Source organism: Uranotaenia lowii, chromosome 2 (genome assembly GCF_029784155.1).
Source record: "Uranotaenia lowii strain MFRU-FL chromosome 2, ASM2978415v1, whole genome shotgun sequence".
In the NCBI taxonomy this organism is placed as follows: domain Eukaryota; kingdom Metazoa; phylum Arthropoda; class Insecta; order Diptera; family Culicidae; genus Uranotaenia; species Uranotaenia lowii.
The window spans coordinates 70,416,719-70,434,930 of NC_073692.1; the positions used below are offsets into that span (position 1 = coordinate 70,416,719).

At 31.9% G+C, this 18,212-nt stretch overlaps 1 long non-coding RNA gene across 1 annotated transcript; it reads left to right on the forward strand.

The window, feature by feature from the left end:
- Positions 1-1,087: 1,087 nt before the first annotated feature.
- LOC129748060 (uncharacterized) lies at positions 1,088-1,568 on the forward strand. Its single transcript, XR_008737636.1, has 3 exons — positions 1,088-1,246; positions 1,312-1,403; positions 1,466-1,568. It is a non-coding gene; the product is annotated as an uncharacterized LOC129748060 (long non-coding RNA).
- Positions 1,569-18,212: the final 16,644 nt, after the last annotated feature.

Here is an 18,212-nt window from a genome sequence, read left to right on the forward strand (position 1 = left end):
CTAGGCAACTTTTTTTATTGAAATTTTGCTGAGTGATTGTTTAAATATAAAGTTAACGCGTCTGAAGTTTTTGAAAAGTTCTATCGATGCGATCAAAAGTTTCGCGATGCACAATATTTCAGGCATGAACTTAAAATGAGATTTTTATAGAAAGTTGCCTAGTTTCTGAGATATTGCAATTTGAATGGTAAAAGTCTAAAAAGTACGATTTTTGTAGAATTACTCTATCTCTGGCCACACAATCTTTAGAAAGCTCAAATTTCGTGATATGATAGTTAATTTATCGCAGAAAATTTGATCAAAAAATATCTTAAGAGAACAAAGTTATGGATGTTCAAAGTCAAAATGACAAAGCCCGAGCTTCAAATTTCTATACAATTATGACCGGTACTGTATGTTATAGCGCAAAATCCTCCAAAATGTCGTCAAATCAATTTTACCACGTAAATCATTTGATATTTTTTTGAAATTTATAATGTTCTCTCGGTTTAAAAATAAATTCGATTTGACGATTTTTTAAAAATTTTGTTCCAGGCCCAGGATGGCGAGTACATTGCATTAGTTTAAATTAAAAAAATATGCCACTGATATATGTATTTAATCACATATGTCTTATTAAAAATAAAAAGGAAAAACAATGCATTCAACTGCTCAAATTAATTTGTCTTAATATTTGAATCTACTATTTGCGACGTTCATAAGGAGCAGTATTACGCCATACAAATAATTGAATAGAAATTTCTGTTGGATTCTTATAGCATCGATGCGATCGCTAAATCAGCCATTTATCATTTCGTGGCAAAGTATCATCTGATGGTTGGCTTGATTTTATTTTCTGGTCAGAACCAAACAATCGTATTTATGTTCCAGCACCCAAAATAATTTTGAAATTATTTATACGGGAATTTTCACGTAAACTAAGCTTTTGATGCATCTCATCGATTCTACCTGTGCTTTGTAGTAGCTAATGTAGTTCCATGTGACAGACACATGAATTTCACGTAAAGTCCAAGTGGATGGATTAGAATTATTTTTTTTTCGTTTTCTCAAGCGTGTGGTAGTAAATACTTGTTGGAAAAGGGAATTGATGTCAGTTAGCTAACTTTATTTTTTACGCTGTTAAAATGCGGTGATGGATGCTGCAGCTCAAGAACATCCAGCGTCGGAGGACGAGCAAAAGACCACTTTGGACGTCCTACGGGACCCAAGCGCAAGAAACACAAATCCGAACGTCAAGAGCGTATAGGTAAGTGTACTTATTTCCCCCTCAAAATTTAATTTCACTTAAGCTGTGAATTGTGTTGTTTCCAGCTTCGGAGAAATTTCCTAGAAGTTTCACCGATTCTCAAGGTGAGCGAGTCAACGAAAAAACTTCGGATATGGCTTCTTCGTCGCTTACCCCGGTAAATTTTATTGTCTGAGATTAAAGAAGGTGGATCTAAGTCATTGTAATTTTTCTTTTTAGGAGAGTGGCACAATAATTCAAAAATACTCCAGCTCCAAGTTAATTCCTGGACCCGTTCAGTTTTCGATCCTAACGCAGCCTGCTGGTGATGTTGAATTTGACGAACTGTTCAATATATGATTGTGAAAATTGTGGAAATAAATGTTATTCACAATTAATTTTGTTTCATTATAATCATTATCAATAAATATCAACAAAAATAAAAAGGAAAACAAATAACAAAATCGACTTAAATTGAATTTCGATACCAAAGACATTTCCGGTAGCTTTCATAAACACATCGCGTTGAACTCACTAGAAATTCACGTACACTGCCGGCCAAAAGTTTGGGATCACCCACTAAAAAACATGCAAATTTTGATCGTTCATATCTCAGCCGTCTTAGGACATATTGCAAATCTTCTGATCTCATTTGAAAGATAATGAGCAATAGCTATTTCGGAGGTATTTTGCCCAAATATAATGTTTTAGTTTTGAGCTTAAAACTTAACCTAAAGTTATAACATTTTCAAAAAATCGCACTCAATATTCAAAGCCGATCATCTCGGGATAGGGTGGACCAAATCTCAAAATTTGAGTGGCATTAGAATTCCTGTTCTTTACTTCTCAAATCACAATCAAAAAATTTTGTGAAAAAATTCAAAAACGTATTTTTAATTAATAAAATAGACACTTGAGTTGTCGTCCAAAAGTTTGGGATCACCTCTTCATATGGTGAGTTTGGGATCATTCTTATAAAAACATGCAAATTTATTTTATTCATATCTTTCTCATCTAACATCGTATTGCAGATCTGAAGGGTTCATTTGGAAGCTTAGGAATTGTTGTTTTTTAATAAATTCATTCAAAAATTATATTTTAAGGTGAGAACTATAAAAAAAATCTGGGAACTTTCAAAAAAACATTAAATTTCAGGTGATTTTTTATGGTTATCACTTCAAATATAATTTTTGAATGAATTTATTAAAAAACAACAATTCCTAAGCTTCCAAATGAACCCTTCAGATCTGCAATACGATGTTAGATGAGAAAGATATGAATAAAATAAATTTGCATGTTTTTATAAGAATGATCCCAAACTCACCATATGAAGAGGTGATCCCAAACTTTTGGACGACAACCCAAGTGTCTATTTTATTAATTAAAAATACGTTTTTGAATTTTTTCACAAAATTTTTTGATTGTGTTTTGAGAAGTAAAGAAAAGGAATTCTAATGCCACTCAAATTTTGAGATTTGGTCCACCCTATCCCGAGATGATCGGCTTTGAATATTAAGTGCGATTTTTTGAAAATGTTATAACTTTAGGTTAAGTTTTAAGTTCAAAACAAAAACATTATATTTGGGCAAAATACCTCCGAGATAGCTATTGCTCATTATCTTTCAAATGAGATCAGAAGATTTTCAATATGTCCTAAGACGGCTGAGATATGAACGATCAAAATTTGCATGTTTTTTAGTGGGTGATCCCAAACTTTTGGCCGGCAGTGTACATTGTAGATGACTTCAATGAGGCACCAATGGGGCTTATTCTGCGAGGCGAGTGACGTGAAGTGACTTCGTTTTTTAGAGTCACCGTATTCTAGCAGGCGAATGCCGTGACTTGAATGAACTTTTGGTGACTTGAATGAACTTTTTTTTACTGTCACCGTATTCTCAGAGGCGAATGGCGTGACTCAAGTCGGCGCCAGGTGACTTTTGAAGTCGTTACCTATTTCGCAAGTGACTTGGAAAGGAAAAAGTAAGAATATCCAAATATAATAAAATTTTAATACCATTCTCGACAAACACTTTGAAACAAACTTTTTTAACATGAAAATTATTTTAAAATAAACCAAAAAAACATAAATTGTAAAAAAGTCCGATAAAATCAATAAAAATTTTCATTTTTAAAGCAACTTTTTTCTACTAATGCACACTGAACATCTCAAATTGAAAATAAATTTCAAGTCCTGAATAGGAATTCTATTTTTAAGTTTTGACCTCGAAGCTCTGCACAATCGAATCGATCATCGAATATAGAAAGAAATTAATAAAGTAAACTGGTGAATTTAATTTTGAATATTCAACGTTTTTGACATTCCAACCGATACACCCAATTGTAAAATCGAATTCAACACTTGGTTTTCGTATTTCAGTTGCAGAATGAGACTGGGTTGTTGGTCTAGAATCCAAATTCGTAGGGTGATTTGCCAATCGTTGCACAGCTAAGCACTTGATTTTAATGTTTATGCTGTATTTTAGTGATTTAAACCAAATTCACTCGATTTTTTTTGTCGATGCACTCATACAGGATTGGTCAACAAGACCCAAAAGTTCAAGTGTTTGAAAATAGTGACATAAAAATTTAATAAATCATTTAAAACAGCTTATCTGTGCCCAATAGTTGCACAGGCAAATTTTGTGTCGTGCATAATGTTGTCCGATTTTTTCCAATGGTTGCACATTTTAAAAATCAGTCACCATGAGGTCGAATAGGCTGAAACTTGTTACGGAAGCTTATTATGAGATCTTCTAGTTCAAATGCAATCTAATTTTTAGACGGCCCCTTATGAAGGGGGGGGGGGGGGGGGGTGGTCTTCCATATAAACCGTCCAATGCACTTTCCAATTCCAATTCAGCCTCAAAAAAAAACACTAAGCCGTCGGTTTGAGTGTCTGGAATAGCATTTATCACACGTGAAGTTTTCTCAGAAACTCAAATCCACCTCTTAATTTACCCGAAGCCATTTGAGTGGAGTGTTATTTAACCTAATTTGCCCAGTGTTGAGCCTTTTTCTTTATATGTCCTACCAACATAAACTTTATGTCTTCAAAATCCCATAGAATGAACTGTAAGGTATTTAATGCTTGATTTTTAAGTGGCTATTAACAGGTGAAAAAATAAGAGAACGTGATCTGTTTTGCCCCCTTTTACCCCTATGAAGAAGATCCGATTTTACAAAACAAATGTTTTAGGACTCACTTGGTAGTCGATCGATTTTTAAAATAATGAATCTCAATTTAAAACTCGAAAATGGACACAACCACGCCCAAAGTTTCAGATAGTTTGACTGGTTTATGCTCATGCTATACAATTTTGTATAAGAATTTTTTTTTTCGAAAAGTTAATTGATTTAAATCTCTTTTACATATACCTAAGTGGGTTTATTTGTAATTAATGTAACCTCTGTAGCATTTCATCAATCTTCAGGAAACAATCACATCACATAGAAATGCTTCCCGAGAGTTTTCCGGCTGAAAAACTGTTGTGGATCAATTTAAGTTTCACAAAGCTATGACTGTTTATTTTTCTGGATGATAAGGGCCAAATAAAGCTTCACTTAGATGTCTCCAGTGACGGCATAAAATGTTGAATAAATGATCGGGATAAAGGATTTCGAAATAAATCTGATAAAAAAGTAGTCTCTCAAAGCCAAAGCAGTTGAGTTGACTTTGACATTTTTCAGACAATGCAAATTGCCCGACTTTCATATAAAGAACTAATATTAATTATAAAAATAAAAGTAAATGAAAAAAAATTAATTTTGAAAACATAAGTTTTTCAACGAGCTTAATAATTTCAAAACTTCATTTTTAAGATTTGACGGTAGAAAAAATAAACTTATGGATATATAAAGTGTCTTTGAATTATTGAATTAATTATTAAAATGAACATTGAGTGCAAAAAATGTGAAAATTCTGAGTATAAAATAATTAATTAAAGCACAGAATTTACTAAAATTACTAGTTAAAAGTAAATATCCACTTATTCAGAAAAAAAAACATGTCATATCAATAGACAATTCGAGTTGTTTTAGTTGCATGTAGTCAATGAACGTGTTCAATGTTGTATGACAATTTGTTTGCAAGAAGAACTTTTCGCATATTGTACAAGAAATTCAAATAAGTTAGAAATGAATTTTGTTTTAAATTATTGATTTTGCCCATTCCTAAGAATAATTGTTTGACAGCATGAGAAGAAGCAAAGTATTTCATGAAAAAAGTTATAACAATTTCAAAATAAAAAATCGTAATCCATTGAAAAGTATAGTAAAATTGCAGGTTTTGCTTTCTGAAGCTTTCAATAATTTCATGACATTTTTGCGAAAGTTTTGAATCATCACACTTATTGGCTATGCACAGCAGTGTAATGCGATTCTTATTTTCATCTGGTTAACCAGCGTTCAAATTAGCTGTCAATACACTAAAATTTTAAAAAAATATTTACCGTTTTTGAATTTTTTGTATGACAACGACTATCATTTCTGAAGTACAAGTTAGGTTTAGTTTTTGTTCACATGCAATGTATTGCAAGAACCAAGAAATATTTAAAAAATACGAAATTATGTTTTTGAATTTTCAGTACATCTCTGATGGTTTTTGAATGAAAATTTGGATTTTTCCGTACAAGCCTCCATACTTATTCAAAACACGTTATAATTCAGGACTTAATCAATCACTTTCAAAACTTTTATTGCTATTTTTTGTTGTAAAAACAACCAAACAAAGTTATTAGAGGTATACGAGCTTATAAATTTGAAATTTCCAAACAAATTTTGCAGCGGAATTATGTACAACAATGGGACAGGAAGAGATTGAGCGGCCCAATTGTTGCACGATCCAACATATTTTCTGGTTAAGTATGGATCATAATTTTTTTTCAAAATCATGGTGCTAAAATTGTCCAACAAACGTTTCGTATGAAAATCTGATACGAAAAATGTTTTGTTCTGACGTAAAACCTTATTTGCCGTAGAAGGAATGTTAAGGTTTTTGTTAACAATTAGCACAAAAATTGCGCGAAAAAAACAAGAAAAATTAAAACTGTCGTAAGATGCACACTTACCAGCAGAAAATATCACAAAAGCCTCATTTCATCAGAAAACATTCCGAATTACATGATTCAGTATTTTTTTTGAGGAAAAGTTGAAAAACAACTAAAATATTGACAATTTAAGTCATGCTGTGCAACATTGGGTTAGGGGACAACGATTGGCAAATCACCCTAATTAAAAATTGATTGAATTAAGGATAAAATCTGGATTCTCAGCATACAAGTATCATAATTTGAAATTTGAATCAGGAGCTTAAATCCTTCATCAAAATTTGATTTCGGAATCTCAAATCATTTTGGATTTGGTCAATTTCATTTCTAGTCTTATTATTTATTCAATGAATTATTTTATTCCTCTTTATTGAACTTTTTTTGATGAGAATTCTTTTACAAAAACGTGTATTAGACCATTACATTTTTTTTCTAAATGTTTTGAGTATTATATCTTTGCAAATAATAATTTTCACTAAAATGGCAATGAAACTTTCAAACAAAAGAAAAAAAAAGGAAAATTATCAAATATAAAATTTCAGTTTTGTTTCAAATCTATTTCAGTTTTTATTAAGCACATGCTGTTTTATTTTGACAACACTGAAGACCGATCGATCTTTCGATTCTCGGACATTTTAGCACTGTATATATGAGGCTCCTATGACGGAATCAGGTTCATATTTGTGTTCAAGAAGAGGAATTCCGTGCTTGACCAACATGAAGTTTTGGCTGAAACTTTTCCTGCTGGATACCACCGAGCGGTACCGGCGATCGTTGTCAGTCGAACAAAACATTTTCGCATGTGGCACCAGTCTTCAGAACAGCAGCAGTAGTAGCAGAGAGAGACTGAAATAAATTTAAAATCCTATAGTTTATGTTAATTTAATTTAATTGAATGTAAATTACCTTATTCGCAACCTCAAAATTTCATTTACGCTAACAGATTTTGACAGCTCGAATGATTCATCTTGTAGCTCGAGAACTGGGTTGCCAGGTGCCCAGATTTGTCTGTAAAACCAAGACTTTTGACCCGTCTTCCAGATATTGGTCAGACACAGATTTTGCCCAGATTTTTGCTGAGAGTGCCCAGATTTTACAGACTTTCAAAATTGAGTGATGAAATCAATATTCGTGTATCGGAATTTGATCCGTAAGTGTCAGATTAGACTGAAATCTCGCTTGTATCCATTGGTATTTAACCAATTATCATTAAACACATTTTTTAAATAAGATCGGCATGGTACGTGGTAGGAAACAGTGTTTGTTGTATAGTTCTCAATTTGAAAATAACCCACAACCCCCCCCCCCCCCCCCCCCCCGCTAACCAAATTTCTTAATTTGTGTCATATTTGTGATCTTTATGCACAGACACTCCCAGACTTTTTTTCAAAATTGCCCAGATTTTTTATCCTCAACACCTGGCATCCCTGCTCGAGAATGAATACAGCAGCAAAAACCAATGAAATTTAAAGCGAGGTGAAGCATATATTTATGTTTGAAATAAGCGATAACTAAAACAGGTAGAAACATTCATTTTTTGTTGATAAAAGTGCTTGAGCTGGTTGCAAACACATAATTGAATATCTAACAAACGAATCAAAATGCATTTACCCTTGAAATTTTAAAACAAGCAAGCCAAATTGTGCATAAAATCGATATGATTTGCATCACCTGAGTATGTACGTACGTTGGGAAAAAGTCTTGTCGGATGAACCTCGGTGAACTTTCAATCCATAAAAATAACTAGATTTTCAGGTATGACATTCTTGTTTTTGCATATGTATTTGTAGTTCAAAAATTTAGCAACATTTTATAAATAAGTCATTCACATAGTATGATAAATTCCTTTTAAAAAGTTTCATCGAGATATTTTCTTTTTGGAGAAATAACAAAATATACTTAAAGTAGAAGGGAAAAGTCTTTAAGGGAATTTTCTATTTTAAATAACACTTCAAAATACAAAATTAAATGAATCAATTTCATATCACAACAGCCAGAGGATTTATCATGCACAATTTGCAAATGATGTGATTCGTTGAATATAGTCAAGTGTTGGGTAACAATAATGGTTGAGGCTTCATATTTGAAATAATTTAAAAAATTAAACCTATTTTCTATTTTGCATAAACAATAAATTTTGTTGATATGATCTAAAAACAATTCAATTTGAAAAAAAAACAAACGCAGTCATTAAAAAATGTTCCTCTATTTAAACTAAAAAGAGAAAGACTTATTTGCATGAAGAATATAAATCTGAACTTTTGATTCTAAACTTTGAAACTTGAATCTGAAATATACGAAATAAAATCGGAAACCCTAGTTTGAAATGTAATTTGAATCTGAACTATGGTCTGAACTATAAATCTATAAAAAAATGTTCATTTGAAATTTGAACTTTAAATCTGGAATATATTTTTTTAAAAAGGTTCCTAATTTTGAATTGACATGAAGTTTAATCTAAACATCAAAATTTATCTGACAATCGAAAATTTTAGATTTCAGTGTTCAATCTGAAATTGATCATTGAATTTGGCAGCTAGCTATTCAACTCTAAGATTCTAAATTTTTAATCTAAATCTGATATTTTATTTAGTACAAAAATGAAAATCCTAATTCTCATCATGAACTTGAACTAAAGACAATTTGAATTCCGCTTAGGGATTTACAACATATTTAAAAAGTTGGTTACAAAAACAATTAAAAGCAATACATATTTTCCAATTCTTCATGGATGTGACGTCATCCAAGAAATCAAATATCACACTACCTTCTTTCAATGTTCCATACATGTTTGACAGTTCGCATGGTGAACCCGATGAACCAGGTTCATTTACTCTGAAACGTCAGAATGAAGATCTGTTGTTCATTCGCCTCCGAAGCAATGAACTAGTCACCTGGAGTGAGTCGCCTGTCGGAATACCCCGACTATAGTCACGTGACTACGACTAATGTGACTCCGAGTCACTTCATTCGCCTCGCAGAATAAGGCCCAATTCCTATAGGAGAGCGTTTACTTATTTATTTCGTAGCATTCACGTGAAAATCAATTGGATAAAAATTATGTAGTTTTTCACGTAACCTCTATGTGCAGATTATTGTGGGTGTGTGGGCGCCTAATATAACTGATAAATCTATATATCTTTTTCTGTGAGATCACACCAAATTTTCTACAAAAAGAAAAAATGGCATAATATTAACAAGTATAACAAGAGTGACAAAAATTAAAATGACAAAATGACTCAAATGGCAGAGTGACAAAAATTTTCACCTTTTGCCTTTCATGTAGATGTATTCATTTAGAGATTTTTCTTGGATTGTTGTCATTTTTGGCAGTTTAGTAATAAGGGGCCGTCCATAAATGATGTCACGCGTTAGGGGGGGAGGGGGGATTTTGATTTTTGTGACAATTTGTGACATGGTGGGGAGGGGGGTTCAGCTTGAGCGTGACATCACTTATCATTACAAAAAAAAACGCAGCAAAACAATAACAAATAATTTTATCCTAAATTCAATAAAACTATGGGGCTTATTCTGCGAGGCGAATGACGTGAAGTGACTACGATTTTTAGAGTCACCGTATTCTAGCAGGCGAATGCCGTGACTTGAATGAACTTTAGGTGACTCGAATGAACTTTTTTTACTGTCACCGTATTCCCAGAGGCGAATGGCGTGACTCAAGTCGGTGCCAAGTGACTTTTGAAGTCGTAACCTATTCCGCAGGTGACTTAGAAGAAATAAAAAGAAAATTTCATAATATGACAAAATTGTAGTAATATAATTGACAGAAACTTTAAAATAATTTTTTTAAGGTGATAAATGTTTTAAAAAAATACTACAAACGTTTTTTTACTTAGTTTGAATCTTTAAAAGCACCTTAAGATTTTTGTTTCATTCACATAGAACATCTCAGTTCTGGATATTTGCACAATGCAGAAAAGATCATAGAATATATAAAAAAAAATTAAAGAATCCTTACCGATAATTGTAAATTCGAATTCGAGACTTGGCTTTTATATTTGTTGATTCAGAATCAAATTTGAAGATCAAAATAACACATAACGAGGATGCAGATTGACTGCAAGTATTTTTATTACGAAGTTTTAATCAGAAACACATTTGAAACGGAAAGTATGTTTATAAGAAAGAGATTTCGGATAAAGCTTTTCAAAATATTTTTTTATACATTTTATTCATATAATAAAAATCAACTTTGCTGTTTTTTTTACAACAAAGGATTTCCTCTTTGGTGATTTCGCAGCATGTCTCAGTGCCATTCCCTTTTGACATGATTTGAGCCGGGAGAGTTCGCTGCTGACCGCAGTGCTCCAGAATAGCCGGGGTTCCGGTAGCCTTATGTGCATCTCCATTCGTCGTTGTTGTATGGCTAACTTGTTCCAAACCGTCAAAAAGTACCTGTCCCAGTAAGTCCAATTTCCGGGTGCAGCTTCGTCTCAGCTTGCCTGGAAAGAGATATCAGCGCACCACACCGTTACACTCGAACGGATGACCAAACCACGGATCACGATTTTTCTAGTTCGTACTTCAGCACCTAATAAAATAAAATACAAAATAATTAAATTCAAGTCCCGTTGGGTTTTTGAAGAAAATTTACCTCATCTGTTTGTTCTATCGCTGTCGGTAAGACTATAGAACTTTCGCCGAATATTTGATTAGAATAGACTTTTGGTGTGAGGAGAGCAGGCTTCAGGGACACAGTTGCCGTACGGTTCCCGAAACGCGGAAAATTTTCACCGAAAACACGCAAGAAACAGGCAGTTTTGGTTGTTTTACTTTTTCTTCTGTTTTTTTATTTGTATTATTGAACTTGCGGATGAATACAACGCAAACACCAACGAAATATAGAGGGAGGTGAAGCTGAAAATTATGTTCGAAATTAGTTGGAACCAAACCAGATAGAAAAGCTACTTTTTTGTTTATTAGAGCTCTTGAGCAAGTTGCAAATACAAAATAAAATACTTAGAATACAAATAAAAATATGTTCACCTCTATAACTTTAAAACTAGTGAGCAAAATTGTGCATGAAATCGATCTGATTTGCATCACCTGAGTATGTACGCACATTAGATGAAAGTCATTTCGGATGAACTTCAACAAACTGTCAATCCATAAAGATAACTTGTTTTCCTAGGTACGCAATTTTCGTTTATTAATATGTGTTAGTAGTTCAAGAACTTTGCTATTTTAATAAAAGTAGATGTTTATGTTGATTTCTTTTTAATAAATAACTCTTTAATCAATAAAACAATTACTAATAACAAAATAGACTGAACTAATTCAAGCAACATATTTGTATCGCAGTCATTACTGAAAAATCAAGCACAATTGTTTATCGAACTTAATAAAACAGCATAACTTTTTCAAAATGTAATTTGTTTAACTAATAAAATTCAAACGGTAGTTAGAATATAATTGAAGAAGAAAATTTTGAGTTATTATGTTTCAACATTTTGTTTTCTAGCAGTGCTCTGATATTTAAAAAACAGAATGAATTTACTTCAAAGCTTATGATAAACCTACCTTGATCACTGAATTCTAGATATAATTTAGAGTAAAATAACGAACCATAACTGAGAGATTTGAAATTTGCGCATTCGACGTTTAATATATAGACAGAATATAATAAATAGAAATAAAAAAAAACAGAAGTTATAACAAAAGAGTTTGGTAAATTTTATCAAAAGCGTTATGTATAGAAATAACATTTTTAAAGACTAAATTTAATAAATGTGTGATGTGATCAATTCATTACGTAAAAAAGCAAAAATTTTTAACATTTTAAATAAAACTCTTCAAATAAATGTTATCGATCAATGTAACGATTTCTTTTTTTTTTTTTTGAGTTTTCAGATCACATATTAATAATAAAGTGCTGAGTTTGAATTATGAAATATTAAAAAAAGAGCTTAAAAATCGTGCTTCATATTCAAATTGCGAATTCTACAAAAAATAGTCCTTTCCCAATCAATTTTTTTTATTAAAACTTCTAGTTCTCGCATTATTTTGAATCTTTTTTTGTCATGTCTTTTCAAAATGAAGAATCTTGATTTGAACTTTTTTCTTATCTTAATTTTAAATGAACTTTTGAAACCTGAAACAGAAATATATGAAATTAAATTTGAAATCATAGTTTGAAATAGAATTTCAAACTAAATTTATGTTAATTTGATTCCGAATACTAAAGAATATGAACTTTGAATCCTGAATATGAAATATATGTAAAATTAAATCTGAAACCTTAGTTTGGAATGTTTTTTGAAATCTTTATATCTGAATTACGAATCTATATAAAAAAGATTATTATTTGAAATTGGAACTTTTTATCTGAAATATGTATTTAAAAGGTTTTTAGAGTTGAATTAATGTGAAGTATTATCGAAAAAAATAAATTTACCTGGCAAATTTTAGATTGCAGTTTTCAATCTGAATTTGATCTTTGAATTTTGAATTCTTGATATTTTTATCTTTTTGATATAGAGGCGAACCAGCCTGCGGCTGAAAACATCTCAATCAAAAGACAAAAATATACTTTTTGATAATAAATTTTTAATCTTAATCAGAAATTTTATCACGTAGAAAAATGCAAATTCCAATTCTCAACATGAACTAGAGCAAAAAACAATTTGAATTCCGCTTAGGGATTTACAGCACATTGAAATCGTTTAATTTTTTTGAGTCCAAGATTTGGTTTGGTTATTAAAAATTAAATGCATTATTTTAAAATTCTTCATGAATGTGACGTCATCCAAGAAATTGAATATCACACCACCTTCTTTGAATGTTCCTTATATGTTTGACAGTTCGCATGGTGAACCCGATTAAACTAGTTCATTGCCTCTGGAACGTCAAAATGAACAATTCGACTCCGGAGTAATGAACTAGTCACCTGGAGTGAGTCGCCTCTTGGAATACCACGACTATAGTCACGTGACTTCGACTAATGTGACTCCGAGTCACTTCATTCGCCTCGCAGAATAAGGCCCTATACTTGCACCATTCATTTAATGAATAATAATACTCACGTAATCACTTTTGGTAAATTTGATTAGCATAGGAAAGTTCACAAGAAGACTTTCACTGCAACACTCAGGAAAGTCCTTTCCACTTAAATTGTGGCAAAACGGGAACAGGATTGCTTGGCAATAACCTGTGGAGAAGATTTGGATTGCGAATGGATTGAAGAAGAGGAACTAGATTTGGATGGTTGGTGTCGTAACCGACCGAGCCATTGTCGTAACCGACCGAACAAATCACTTTTTTTTCTCAATCCAACAACAATTTTACTGAACGCTTCCTGGTCACGCTTTTATTTTGTTTCAAATTCAATTTACGCTTTCTCATCCGACTGACCTTTCCTTCGTAAAACTAGTCTATCAACTGATCCTTCTGTTCGTTTCATCTCCCGCTCAACTCTCCTTTTTTTTTAAAACTCTACACAACTTTTCTCTCTAATTGAAACGAACGCTCTCAAAATCTAAAAGTTTCCGAGTACATGAACAGAAAGGTGCTCTCTCATGTACAAGTGTTGCCAATCTCTCAGCCGTTCATTTTTCATGTTCACCATCAGATATAATAATTCTCACTTTATTCCCTACAGTTGGATAGAGATTTGGTCATTGATATGGAAAGTCATCAACATAATCCTTGGACTCATGATTGAAATGTGTTTTAAGCAATGATTGAAGGATTGTTAAAAGTTGTTAACCTTTTTTTCAATTCTTTGAATAAAACTGATGAATTTAAAAAAAGCAACATTTTTAATCAAATTTCTATGAGTTGAAAATTTTACTCCAGGGGGAGGGGGGTGGTTAGGAAAACGTGACGTAATACAAAAGGGGGGTTACGGAATTTGTGACAATATGTGACGGAGGGGGGAGGGGGGGCAAATTTTTTCCAAATTTTGCGTGACATCATTAATGGATAGCCCCTAAGTCATTTTTTGATTTTTTGCCATTTTTTTTACCAACATATGTATCATTGTTCAAGGATTAAGAAATCTTTGGAATAATAATTCGACCCAAACCTCATGAAACCCATTGTAATTTTTTAACAAGGTACTTTAGATTGAATTTTTAACTAGAGTGATCCATGAATTTTCAATAGGATGGTTCTAAACACAGAGAAAACTTGATGTTTGAACTAAAATAACAATAATTTTTATTTTAAAAAAAATATTCTAAACTAACACCTTTTTATTTGAAACCAAGCTTCCGATATTCGCTCAGGATAGCTGATCTCTGAACGCTGTTTCCAAAGCTCTCTCAGGTAGTGAGAAGAACCGCCTTCAATTACTATGTGAGCAGAGAACATGTTGCGCGACACTTATTCCTGTATTATCGGAGAGCATACGTTGCTTGTCTTGTTCGCGGCGGAGTGGAATTCTATCTCGTCAACACCCATTGGAAGTTCGCTAACAAGATAATTCCCCGTTCCTTGTATAGCTGCAGAACAAAACGACAGGGGGGAAATTTTAGTTTGTCGCACTCGCTTGCGATAGGTTCGTAGCATTTATCAGCAGTGACAAACTCGGCTCTGAGTTGGATCACATGGATCGCTCGTACGTTTATCACATACGTCGGGCGGTGGCAGAATAATGTATAACATAAACTAAAATCAAAATATCTCGAAAACGCGTGGATATTTTTGAGTCATGTTTTGACAAAAAATATTCTAAGAATTAAAAGGAGCTTACTTATGACATTTTCGTTACTATTTGTTCCGCAAAGTGTGAGAAACTGGTATGAGGATATTGAAAAAATTGCTTAATTAGTTATCATTATTTCTAAGAAAAAAAGTAATTTTCCATCGAAAGGTTTGAGGATTCAAACAACTTTTAAATCTTAATCGATCACAAACATTATCCTACACTCAATGAACATTTTATATTAATTTTTATTAGTTTCGTTATTCACAATTTATTCTCAGTTTGATGCATTGTTGATAATGGTAAGTTATCTGAGAAGGAGTTTATTTGAGTTGCGGGCTTGCGAGGAACTCGAAGCTTTCTTCAGTGTTTTTTTTTCAGTTTTTCAGAGTGACATTCAAACATTTTCAATACTTTTGATAAAGTGTACAAAAAATACTGTAGACCCCGTTCGATTTTGGCAACATTCGATTTTGACACATGTGCCAAAATTGAACGGTTTTTAGAAGCGACATTACCATTTAGTTTCCTCTATAACAGAACCAATATAATTTAGACAAACACCGAAAATACGTTTTAACGTTCAGAAATGGTGACATAACACAATAACAAAATCAAAAAAAAATTAAGTACTCAAACATTACAAAAAGATGAAAAATTAAAAAAATAAATCAAAAATAAATACAAACAATTGACTAAAAATGACAAAATCTACTTAAAAATGATGAAAAATGACAAAAACAGTAAAAATGACAAAAAAAACAATGATTATAAACAAAACAAATAGTGCAAAATGTATCGAAAACATAAGAAAAAAAAATATAAAAATTCTTAAAATGGTCGGAAATTGACTTAAAATAACGTGATTGATAATAAAAATCATAAATTTGTAAAAATAAAAGAAAAAAACCTCAGAAAAAAACCGTTCAATTTTGGCAACACAAAATGTTTGTGCATGTTGCCAAGAACGAACGGGATCTGCACTTCCAAATTTAGATTCCTGATCAGATTTCCAATACCAGCACAGATTTTTTTGCTGCGATTATAGTCGTTTTACCATCTTTATGGCATTCGCGACTTTACTGCACAGAATTGAAATTTCTTTCAGAGCCCTCAATCGTTAATTTAATAGTATTTTAATTTAAAGGTTTTTTTTTATTCAATCTGAATTATTTTTTTTTTTTATTTTCAATACAACTTGCAAATCTGAATTAAAATATGAAGTCCAAATGATGAACATAATCATATAATAATTATCCACCTTTCCCTGAAGTTTCAACTCATATGCATAAAATATGAGTTGAAGAAAAAATTTATGGAAATTTTTTTGAATGAAATACAAAACCAAATTTGGATAACGATTTCGAAACACCATTTAATTTCTATTTTCTATTGACGATGTGAATAGAATACCAAGAATACTAAACTAGATACGGAATTTGAAATATGAAAACAGAAATACAATTTCCATTTTGATAATAGGGATCCTCTGAAATGAGTTTAATCTGATTTCAAATTCAATATTCAGATATGAATTTCTATCATTTTTAAAATTTGTAGCAGGATTCGGAAGCTTACCCCCATTCTGAGGATTCGGATTAGATTTAGGGGTTTTTTTTTACATCAGCTTTGACTCAGGATTGTCACTCTTGTATAACCTCATTCAATTATCAAAATTCAATAAATAATAATTAAACTTGTTTTGTTTAGAGTAAAGCATCCGCTCACTTTTCCTAGACCCTCATGGGAGAGGGGGGGGGGGGTAAAGCCAACCCCCCCTTCCTCCCATTCCACGGCAATGCCCAAAATGACAAATTCCCAAAATCAAACCCCAGAATTAACTATTCATCAGAACATTTTTTCCAGAAGGCATCATTTATCATTTTATTTAAAAAAATACATTGCATAACCAAATATCTGAGGTGAGTTTTAATTTTCAAATTTAACATCAAAGCAAAATTTATTTCTATTCAACCATGAAAAGTGCAGAAAAGTAGTTATTTGGATGGGAAATGTATATTTTTCAGTCAAATAAATTCGACTGGAACGATACCACCAGGAGCAAGCTAATGTTTTCCATTAAGTAAAAACAAGTAATTCAAAAATTATGTAGGTGGATATTAAAAATTCCAGAACAATTTCGAATTCCAAATAAGTCAAAAAACGTATAGGCATACGATTTGTATACGCCGATTCTCCTGTTAGGAAAAATGCTCCATCCTTCTGCTGAACGCTACAACCAAACCAGCTCGGAAACAAACGAAGGATAATACATCGCTCAGAGTTGTCTCTTGAGTCGCTCTACACAGATAGCATTCAGAGGTGATAAGCGACAACTTGTATTTTCAATGTCGCTTATCATCGTTGAGTTGATTCATTATAGATAGGTGATCTGTTGCATTCGTCTGCCCGTAGGATACAATGAAACAAGATTCTTTGCAGGAACTCTCTCTAGGCTGATAAAATGTCACGCGGGATTGTAGCAGAGAGAAAATACACCATGTTTGTTTCGGCGGAGAATTCTCTCGCTTGACGATAAGGAGAAATGATCCAATTTCGGATCCTTGTTTGAAACAATGTATTATGAGTTTGATTCTGAAGAAAAAAAAATTGATACAAACGATTTATTGTGTTAACTAAAAAAACTTTTAATCAAAGAATTTGTTTTGACTTTAAAAGGTGAAAAAGTATTAGAAGTGAAGGAAAACGAATTAGAAACAAAAGGATTTTTATTAGCAACAGAGGAAAATTCCTTTGCCCTAAGAATTTTTTTTCGCTGCGTTTAATATAATCAAATATCCCAAAAATATAGAGAATAAAATTAAAAATAAACGACAAACCATACCGAGTTTTTAATAAAATGACAAGAACTACAAGCATTTTTGTCATTATCATTTATAAAACTTTTTTATCTAGGTACTTTATTATTAAAGTTTTTGTCATTTAGCTATTTTTGTAATTTTTCGTTATATTGTGTGATTTATTAAATTCATGTACTTTTTTGTTATATTTGTCTTTATCAGGTGATTGTCATGTAAAAAGTATCAATTTGGTGGTGAATGTTAAAAATGATCAATTAAAAAAAAGTTCAATTAAGAGAAAAAATAAAATTACCAACGATTGGTAGGTAGTAAAAACGATTTGAAGTTTATTTAGAGTCATGTGTTCAGAAACTTGCATGAAAGCTTTCAAACAATAATTTGATTTTGAGCTCACAATTCGAGCGCTCCTTTTAGGGGCGCATCCAAAGAATACTTCCCTCCTATTTAAATTTGATGTC